The sequence below is a fragment of the Lolium perenne genome, chromosome 4, assembly GCF_019359855.2.
Source record: "Lolium perenne isolate Kyuss_39 chromosome 4, Kyuss_2.0, whole genome shotgun sequence".
NCBI lineage: Eukaryota > Viridiplantae > Streptophyta > Magnoliopsida > Poales > Poaceae > Lolium > Lolium perenne.
The window spans coordinates 105220506-105229994 of NC_067247.2; positions in this window are offsets into that span (position 1 = coordinate 105220506).

Below are 9489 nucleotides of genomic sequence, written 5' to 3' on the forward strand. Positions count from 1 at the left end.
CCCTAGGGTTTCCCTGGGGGGTCAACTTGGGGGAGGGGAAAGCCCTCTCCCCCCTTTGGCCGCCGCCCCCCTAACCCTAGATGGGAAAGGGGGGCCACCCCAGCCAACTGGCCCCCTATATAAAGAGGGGAGGGGGTGGCTGGCCAGCCCCATCCCATTGTCCCTCCTCTGGCCACCTCTCTCTTTCACCATATGCTGCTCCGGCTTAGGCGAAGCCCTGCAGTTTTTCTTCCTCCACCACCACCACCATGCCGCCGTGCTGCTGGAACTTGGAGGAGATCTACCACACCTCCGATGCCCGCTGGAACGGGGAGAGGAAGGGCTTCATCGACACCATACGCGCGACCGAGTACGGAAGTGCTGCTGGATTGCAGCACTGGGGATGATCGTCTACACCAACAACGAGATCTAATCTCGTAGGCTTTGGAAATCTTCGAGGGTTAGTCTCACATACATCTCGTTGCTTCGATCTTCATAGATTAGATCTTGGCTTTTCCTAGATTGGATCTTGGATTTATTCGTCTTGCGGTAGGAATTTTTTTGTTTTCTATGCTACGAACCCCATCAGTGGTATCAGAGCCATGTCTATGCATAGATCTGTTGCACGAGTAGAACACAATGGTTTTGTGGGCGTTGATGCTTTTGTTGTTTTAGTTTGTGCACTTTGCATCTTGCGGGATGGTGGGATGAAGCGGCACGGGCTAACTTTACATGACCGCGTCTCATGAGACTTGCTCCACGCTTGACATGCAACTTGTATTGCATAAGTGGCTTTGCGGGTGTCTGTCTCTCCCACCATAGTGAAGATTCCAATTTGCACTTTCTATTGTCAACACTAGTATCACCGTTGTGGTTCATGTTCGTAGGCAGATTGGATCTCACTCGAAAACCCTAAACCACGTAAAATATGCAAACCAAATTAGAGGCGTCTAACTTGTTTTTGCAGGGTTTGGTGATGTGATATGGCCATGATGTGATGATGATTATATTTGATGTATGAGATGTTCATTGTTGTATTATGGCAACCGGCAGGAGCCTAATGGTTGTCTTTAATTTTTGTTAAAGACCTGCGTGTATATTCATCATGTAATAGCTTTATTTCAAGTAGTTGTTATAGTAGCTATAAGTGATGGACAACCATGAAGCGGCGCCGTGGACCTTGGTGCAATGCGGGTGATGATGGAGATCATGCTCATGTGCTTTGGAGATGGAGATCAAAAGCACAAGAAGAAAGGCCATATCATATCACATATTATGAATTGCATGTGATGTTAATCCTTTATGCATCTAATCTTGCTTAGATCGCGACGGTAGCATTATAAGATGATCCCTCACATTAATATCAAGATAATAAAGTGTTCTCCCCTCGTATGCACCGTTGCTACAGTTCGTCGTTTTGAAGCATCTCGTGATGATCGGATGTGATAGGTTCTACGTTCACATACAACGGGTGTAAGCCATGTTTGCACACGCGGAAATACTTGGGTTTGCTTGGCGAGCCTAGCATGTACAGACATGGCCTCAGGACACAGGAAACCGAAAGGTTGAACACGAGTCATATGGATGATATGATCAACATGTTGATGTTCACCATTGAAGCTACATCATCTCATGTGATGATCGGTTTTGGTGTAGTGGATGTGGATTGTGTGCCACTTAACAACTATGAGGGATATTGTATTAAGTGGGAGTTCATTAGTAATTAGATTAAAACATGAACTTATTATCATGAACATAGTCTGAATAGTATTTTGAATTAAATTTGTAGAATTGGCATCCGTTATCTACCATGCGCTAGTCTTGCAATTGAGATAGAAATACTGTTAAGTCTGACAAGTAACTTTACGGACTGGTGCCGTATTGTTAAAGAATCAAGATATGATTAAGTCCTAATGCAAACTTTTAGTAAACCTCACATTGATGATTCAAAGAGCAATGGTTTGAATTAGTACCAAATCATCTTGTCTCCGTGAAACTTAAAGTTCAAATCCGTTTGAAAAGTAAGGAGCTGGAAATTTTGTTTTCAGAAATAAGCAAGGTATGAGATATGTGTGATATCTAAGACCCTATTGCAAGATGATAGAATATAATCTAGTGAGACTACATAAACTCATAAGTTTTATGGGAATGTACGAAGGTTGAAGACGCTAGGCGTCCCGATCCTCCAACTAGTTGGGCACTAACGATATTCGCATATCCATGAAGTGATCGTCCTTAGTATGCACCGTTGCTAAGACTCGTCGTTTCGAAGCATCACGTGATGATCGGGTGTTATAGATTCTACGTGTGCATACAACGGGTGCAAGCCAGATTTGCACATGCGAATACTAAGGTTAAACTTTACGAGCCTAGCATGTACAGACATGGTCTCGGAAAGTCGTCATGATTTGATGGATAAAATTATGAGTGAAATTGTTCATCACAAGGTAACTAAGAGTGAAATCTGGAACACTTGTCATGTGATGATCAAACTTCAAAGTAAGAACCTCGAAGTTATTGGTATTTGACCAATGGACCTAAAAGTTATTGAAGGTGAAGTGTTTTCTGAGAATGGGGAAAGCTAATAGAGAAACTACAAAAGATATTTTGGCAGAAAGAAAGAAAAAGACTAGAAAGTCTAGCTCAGGTGTATATAGATGATATACATGTTATGGATGTATTCCTTGTTTGGTCACATAATAAAATTCTTGGGTATTTGTACCAGATTGGTTGGTATGAGATGTCATACAATACAACGCAATACAAGAATACGATGGCCTAAGTGACTGATAAGGAATATGGTAATAATGCACGTCGGGAACATAATAAAGTATTATTATGTTTGTCGTTGGCATTCTACCTAGCCCTTAGAATTTATAATAAAGAACTTAATAAATTGTTATTTTGCTCTGGTCAAATGAAAACAATGAGTTGTTCAAATTATGACATTACTCCACGTATGATGGATAAGTTATTATAAATCTTAATGGTGAAACACACATACATAACACTGACGCTAAAATGCCATAAGGCAAATGATGTGAATTCCACTCATTAATGGAACCGCCATTTAGGTCATGTTAGAAAGGAACGCATGAAGGAACTCCATTTGAATGGAATTTTTGGAGTCATATGATTTTTGAATCATTTGGCGCTTGCAAATCTCTTCTAAAAGGAAATGACTTAAATACCGTTCATAGGCCAAGAGTTGAACAGGCAACTAACTTAGTGGAAACATACATGATGATATATGTGGTTCACTGGGCATAGTTGTGTGCGGGAGATTCTTCTACTTCATGAAAACTTCCAACAATGAATTGAGTATATATATGTGGATATATTTGATAAGGAAGAAGTTTGAAACATTTGAATGGATTCAGATAAATTTCAGCATGAAGTGGAAATCATCGTAATAGAAAAGTCAAATATCTATGATTGGATCATCGCGGAAATATTTGAATTACGAGTTTTAGCGAGCATCTAAGAGAGTTATGAAGTTGTTCTACAACTCACATTTGTTGGGGTATCATAGTGATGATGAAGTATCCGAGAGACGTATCCAAACCTTGTTGGATCAAAGATGAGATAAAATATTGATGCCAATATATTTTTGTGGATTATGCTTAGGGACTACCGCTTTTGCACTAAATAGAGCATCATCATAATCCGTTGAAATGACACCATATGCGTTATGGCATGGGTATAAACCCTAATAGTGCTTTCTTAAATTTTGGTATGCGTAGCTGATACGTCTCCGACGTATCGATAATTTCTTATGTTCCATGCCACATTATTGATGATATCTACATGTTTTATGCATACTTTATGTCATATTTATGCGTTTTCCGAAACTAACCTATTGACGAGATGCCGAAGGGCCAGTTGCTGTTTTCTGCTGTTTTTGGTTTCAGAAATCCTAGTAAGGAAATATTCTCGGAATCGGACGAAATCAACGCCCAGCATCCTATTTTTCCACGAAGCTTCCAGAACACCCGAGAGCCACCAGAGGGGAGCCCTGATGGGCCCAGATGATAGGGCGGCGCGGCCAGGGCCTGGGCCGCACCCCCCTGTTGTGTCGTCGCCTCGTTGACCTTCTGACGCCGCCTCTTCGCCTATATAAAGGCCCCTGACCTAAAACACGAGACGGGAAAAGCCACGGTACGAGAAACCTTCCAGAGCCGCCGCCATCGCGAAGCCAAGATCTGGGGGACAGGAGTCTCTGTTCCGGCACGCCGCCGGGACGGGGAAGTGCCCCCGGAAGGCTTCTCCATCAACACCACCGCCATCTTCATCAACGCTGCTGTCTCCCATGAGGAGGGAGTAGTTCTCCATCGAGGCTCGGGGCTGTACCGGTAGCTATGTGGTTCATCTCTCTCCTATGTACTTCAATACAATAATCTCATGAGCTGCCTTACATGATTGAGATTCATATGATGATGCTTGTAATCTAGATGTCATTATGCTAGTCAAGTGGATTTTACTTATGTGATCTCCGGAGACTCCTTGTCCCACGTGTGTAAAGGTGACAGTGTGTGCACCGTGTGGGTCTCTTAGGCTATATTTCACAGAATACTTATTCACTGAGTTATGATTTGAGTTGGATGTCTCTATGAAATTGTGGTGTGTTAGTACCTCCTATGAATGCTCAAAGTGACAGCGTGGGGTGTTCATTAGTACTTGGGAATGCATCTTTAAGGTTTGCCTACATGATGAATTAGTGTTCGTTATCTTGCCAGAGAGTAATTCAGACTAGCATAGTGAAGTGCTTATTTATATTCCTTTATGATTACAATGTTGAGAGTGTCCACTAGTGAAAGTATGATCCCTAGGCCTTGTTTCCAAATACTGCAATCATCGCTTGTTTACTGTTTTACTGCATCTTTACTTCCTGCAATATTACTACCATCAACCACACGCCAGCAAGCACTTTTCTGGCGCCGTTGCTACTGCTCATACTTATTCATACCACCTGTATTTTACTATCTCTTCGCTGAACTAGTGCACCTATTAGGTGTGTTGGGGACACAAGAGACTTCTTGCTTTGTGGTTGCAGGGTTGCTTGAGAGGGATATCTTTGACCTCTTCCTCCCTGAGTTCAATAAACCTTGGGTGATCCACTTAAGGGAAACTTGCTGCTGTTCTACAAACCTCTGCTCTTGGAGGCCCAACACTGTCTACAAGAATAGAAGCACCGTAGACATCAAGCTATTTTCTGGCGACGTTGCCGGGGAGGAAAGGTAAAAGGCACTCACACTCTGGTCCCAGGTAACTAAGTACTTTTCTATTGCCGTTGTGTGTGTGCTCGAAGCTATTTCCTTTAGATCCTGCAATTGCATCTTTTTGTCTCTTGTTTTACACTAGTAAGGCTTAATGGAAGAAAACAACAAAATGAGAGATCTTTATGAACTTTATCTTGAATTAGGACATGATGTGTTTGAAGAGAAAATTAAAAAAACCCATGGAACTTATGCATGCTAATGGGAATGTTATTAGTATGAATGCTTTGAACACCATTGTTGCTAATGCTATGGAAGAATTTAAGCTTGGGGAGGTCGGTTTTGATGAAAATGATCTCTTTAGCCCTCCGGGTATTGAGGAGAAAGTTTATATTGATTATGATATGCCTCCTATTTATGATGATTATAATGATAGTGGTATTTTGGTGCTGCCTACTATGGAGGATAAGTTTAATTATGATTGCAATATGCCTCCTATATTTGATGATGAGAATAATAATGATAGCTACTTTGTTGAATTTGCTCCCACTACAACTAATAAAATTGATTATGCTTATGTGGAGAGTAATGATACTTTTATGCATGTGAATAAGAATGCTTTATGTGATACTTATATTGTTGAGTTTGTTCATGATGCCTCTGAAAATTATTATGAGAGAGGAAAATATGATTGTAGAAATTTTCCTGTTACTAAAACACCTCTCTATATGCTGAAATTTTTGAAGTTACACTGGTTTTATCTTCCTATGCTTGTTACTTTGCTCTTCATGAACTTGTTTATTTACAAGATTCCTATGCATAGGAAGCATGTTAGGCTTAAATGTGTTTTGAATTTGCTTCTTGATGCTCTCTTTTGCTTCAACTCTTATTTCTTGCGAGTGCATCATTAAAATTGCTGAGCCCATCTTAATGGCTATAAAGAAAGAACTTCTTGGGAGATAACCCATGTGTTTATTTTACTACAGCACTTTTGTTTTATATTTGAGTCTTGGAAGTTGTTACTACTGTAGCAACCTCTCCTTATCTTATTGTATTGCATTGTTGTGCCAAGTAAAGTCTTTGATAGTAGGGTTGATACTAGATTTGGATTACTGCGCAGAAACAGATTTTTGTCTGTCACGAATCTGGGCAAAATTCTCTGTAGGTAACTCAGAAAAATCTGCCAATTTACGTGTGTGATCCTCAGATATGTACGCAACTTTCATTCAATTTGGGCATTTTCATCTGAGCAAGTCTGGTGCCACTTTAAAATTCGTCTTTACGGACTGTTTTGTTTTGACAGATTCTGCCTTTTATTTCGCATTGCCTCTTTTGCTGTGTTGGATGGATTTCTTTGTTCCGTTAACCTCCAGTAGCTTTGGGCAATGTCCAGAAGTATTAAGAATGATTGTGTCACCTCTGAACATGTGAATTTTTGATTATGCACTAACCCTCTAATGAGTTTGTTTCGAGTTTGGTGTGGAGGAAGTTTTCAAGGGTCAAGAGAGGAGGATGATATACTATGATCAAGAAGAGTGAAGAGTCTAAGCTTGGGGATGCCCCGGTGGTTCATCCCTGCATATTTCAAGAAGACTCAAGCATCTAAGCTTGGGGATGCCCAAGGCATCCCCTTCTTCATCGACAAATTTATCAGGTTCCTCCCTTGAAACTATATTTTTATTCGGTCACATCTTATGTACTTTGCTTGAAGCGTCGGTTTGTTTTTGTTTTTGTTTTTGTTTGAATAAAATGGATCCTAGCATTCATTGTGTGGGAGAGAGAGACGCTCCGCTGTTGCATACGGACAAATATGTCCTTAGGCTTTACTCATAGTATTCATGGCGAAGGTTGAATCTTCTTCGTTAAATTGTTATATGGTTGGAATCGGGAAATGCTACATGTAGTAATTCTAAAATGTCTTGAATAATTTGATACTTGGCAATTGTTGTGCTCATGTTTAAGCTCTTGCATCATATACTTTGCACCTATTAATGAAGAAATACATAGAGCTTGCTAAAATTTGGTTTGCATAATTGGTCTCTCTAAAGTCTAGATAATTTCTAGTATTGAGTTTTGAACAACAAGGAAGACAGTGTAGAGTCTTATAATGTTTACAATATGTCTTTTATGTAAGTTTTGCTGCACCGGTTTATCCTTGTATTTGTTTCAAATAACCTTGCTAGCCTAAACCTTGTATCGAGAGGGAATACTTCTCATGCATCCAAAATCCTTGAGCCAACCACTATGCCATTTGTGTCCACCATACCTACCTACTACATGGTATTTCTCCGCCATTCCAAAGTAAATTGCTTGAGTGCTACCTTTAAAATTTCATTCTTTACCTTTACAATATATAGCTCATGGGACAAAATAGCTTAAAAACTATCGTGGTGAAGAATATGTACTTATGCACTTTATCTCTTATTAAGTTGTTTGTTGTGCGATAACCATGTTCCTGGGGACGCCATCAACTACTCTTTGTTGAATATCATGTGAGTTGCTATGCATGTTCGTCTTGTCTGAAGTAAGGGCGGTTTTCACAATCAAATGGTTTGAGTATGCATACTGTTAGAGAAGAACATTGGGCCGCTAACTAAAGCCATGATTCATGGTGGAAGTTTCAGTTTGGACATAAAACCTCAATCTCTTATGAGAATATTATCTGTTGTTGAATGCCTAAGCATTAAAAGAGGAGTCCATTATCTGTTGTCTATGTTGTCCCGGTATGGGTGTCTAAGTTGAAGAATGATCAAAAGCGAGAAATCCAATGCGAACTTTCTCCTTAGACCCTTGTACAGGCGGCATAGAGGTACCCCTTTGTGACACTTGGTTGAAACATATGTTATGCAATGATAATCCGTGTTAACCCAAGCTAATTAGGACAAGGTGCGGGCACTATTAGTACACTATGCATGAGGCTTGCAACTTGTAAGATATAATTTACATAACACATATGCTTTATTACTACCGTTGACAAAATTGTTTCTTGTTTTCAAAACCAAAGCTCTAGCACAAATATAGCAATCAATGCTTCCCTCTACGAAGGGCCTTTCTTTTACATTTATGTTGAGTCAGTTCACCTATCTCTTTCCACCTCAAGAAGCAAACACTTGTGTGAACTGTGCATTGATTCCTACATACTTGCATATTGCACTTGTTATATTACTTTACATTGACAATATCCATGAGATATACATGTTATAAGTTGAAAGCAACCGCTGAAACTTAATCTTCCTTTGTGTTGCTTCAATACCTCTACTTTGAATTATTGCTTTACGAGCTAACTCTTATGCAAGACTTATTGATGCTTGTCTTGAAGTACTATTCATGAAAAGTCTTTGCTTTATGATTCATTTGTTTACTCATGGCATTACCATTGCTTTGAATCGCTGCATTCATCTCATATGCTTTACAATAATGTTGATCAAGATTATGTTGGTAGCATGTCACTTAAGAAATTATCATTGTTATCGTTTACCTACTCGAGGGCGAGCAGGAACTAAGCTTGGGGATGCTGATACGTCTCCGACGTATCGATAATTTCTTATGTTCCATGCCACATTATTGATGATATCTACATGTTTTATGCATACTTTATGTCATATTTATGCGTTTTCCGGAACTAACCTATTGACGAGATGCCGAAGGGCCAATTGCTGTTTTCCGCTGTTTTTGGTTTCAGAAATCCTAGTAAGGAAATATTCTCGGAATCGGATGAAATCAACGCCCAGCATCCTATTTTTCCACGAAGCTTCCAGAACACCCGAGAGCCACCAGAGGGGATCCCTGGTGGGCCCAGATGATAGGGTGGCGCGGCCAGGGCCTGGGCCGCGCCCCCCTGTTGTGTCGTCGCCTCGTTGACCTTCTGACGCTGCCTCTTCGCCTATATAAAGGCCCCTGACCTAAAATACGAGACGGGAAAAGCCACGGTACGAGAAACCTTCCAGAGCCGCCGCCATCGCGAAGCCAAGATCTGGGGGACAGGAGTCTCTGTTCCGGCACGCCGCCGGGACGGGGAAGTGCCCCCGGAAGGCTTCTCCATCAACACCACCGCCATCTTCATCAACGCTGCTGTCTCCCATGAGGAGGGAGTAGTTCTCCATCGAGGCTCGGGGCTGTACCGGTAGCTATGTGGTTCATCTCTCTCCTATGTACTTCAATACAATAATCTCATGAGCTGCCTTACATGATTGAGATTCATATGATGATGCTTGTAATCTAGATGTCATTATGCTAGTCAAGTGGATTTTACTTATGTGATCTCCGGAGACTCCTTGTCCCACGTGTGTAAAGG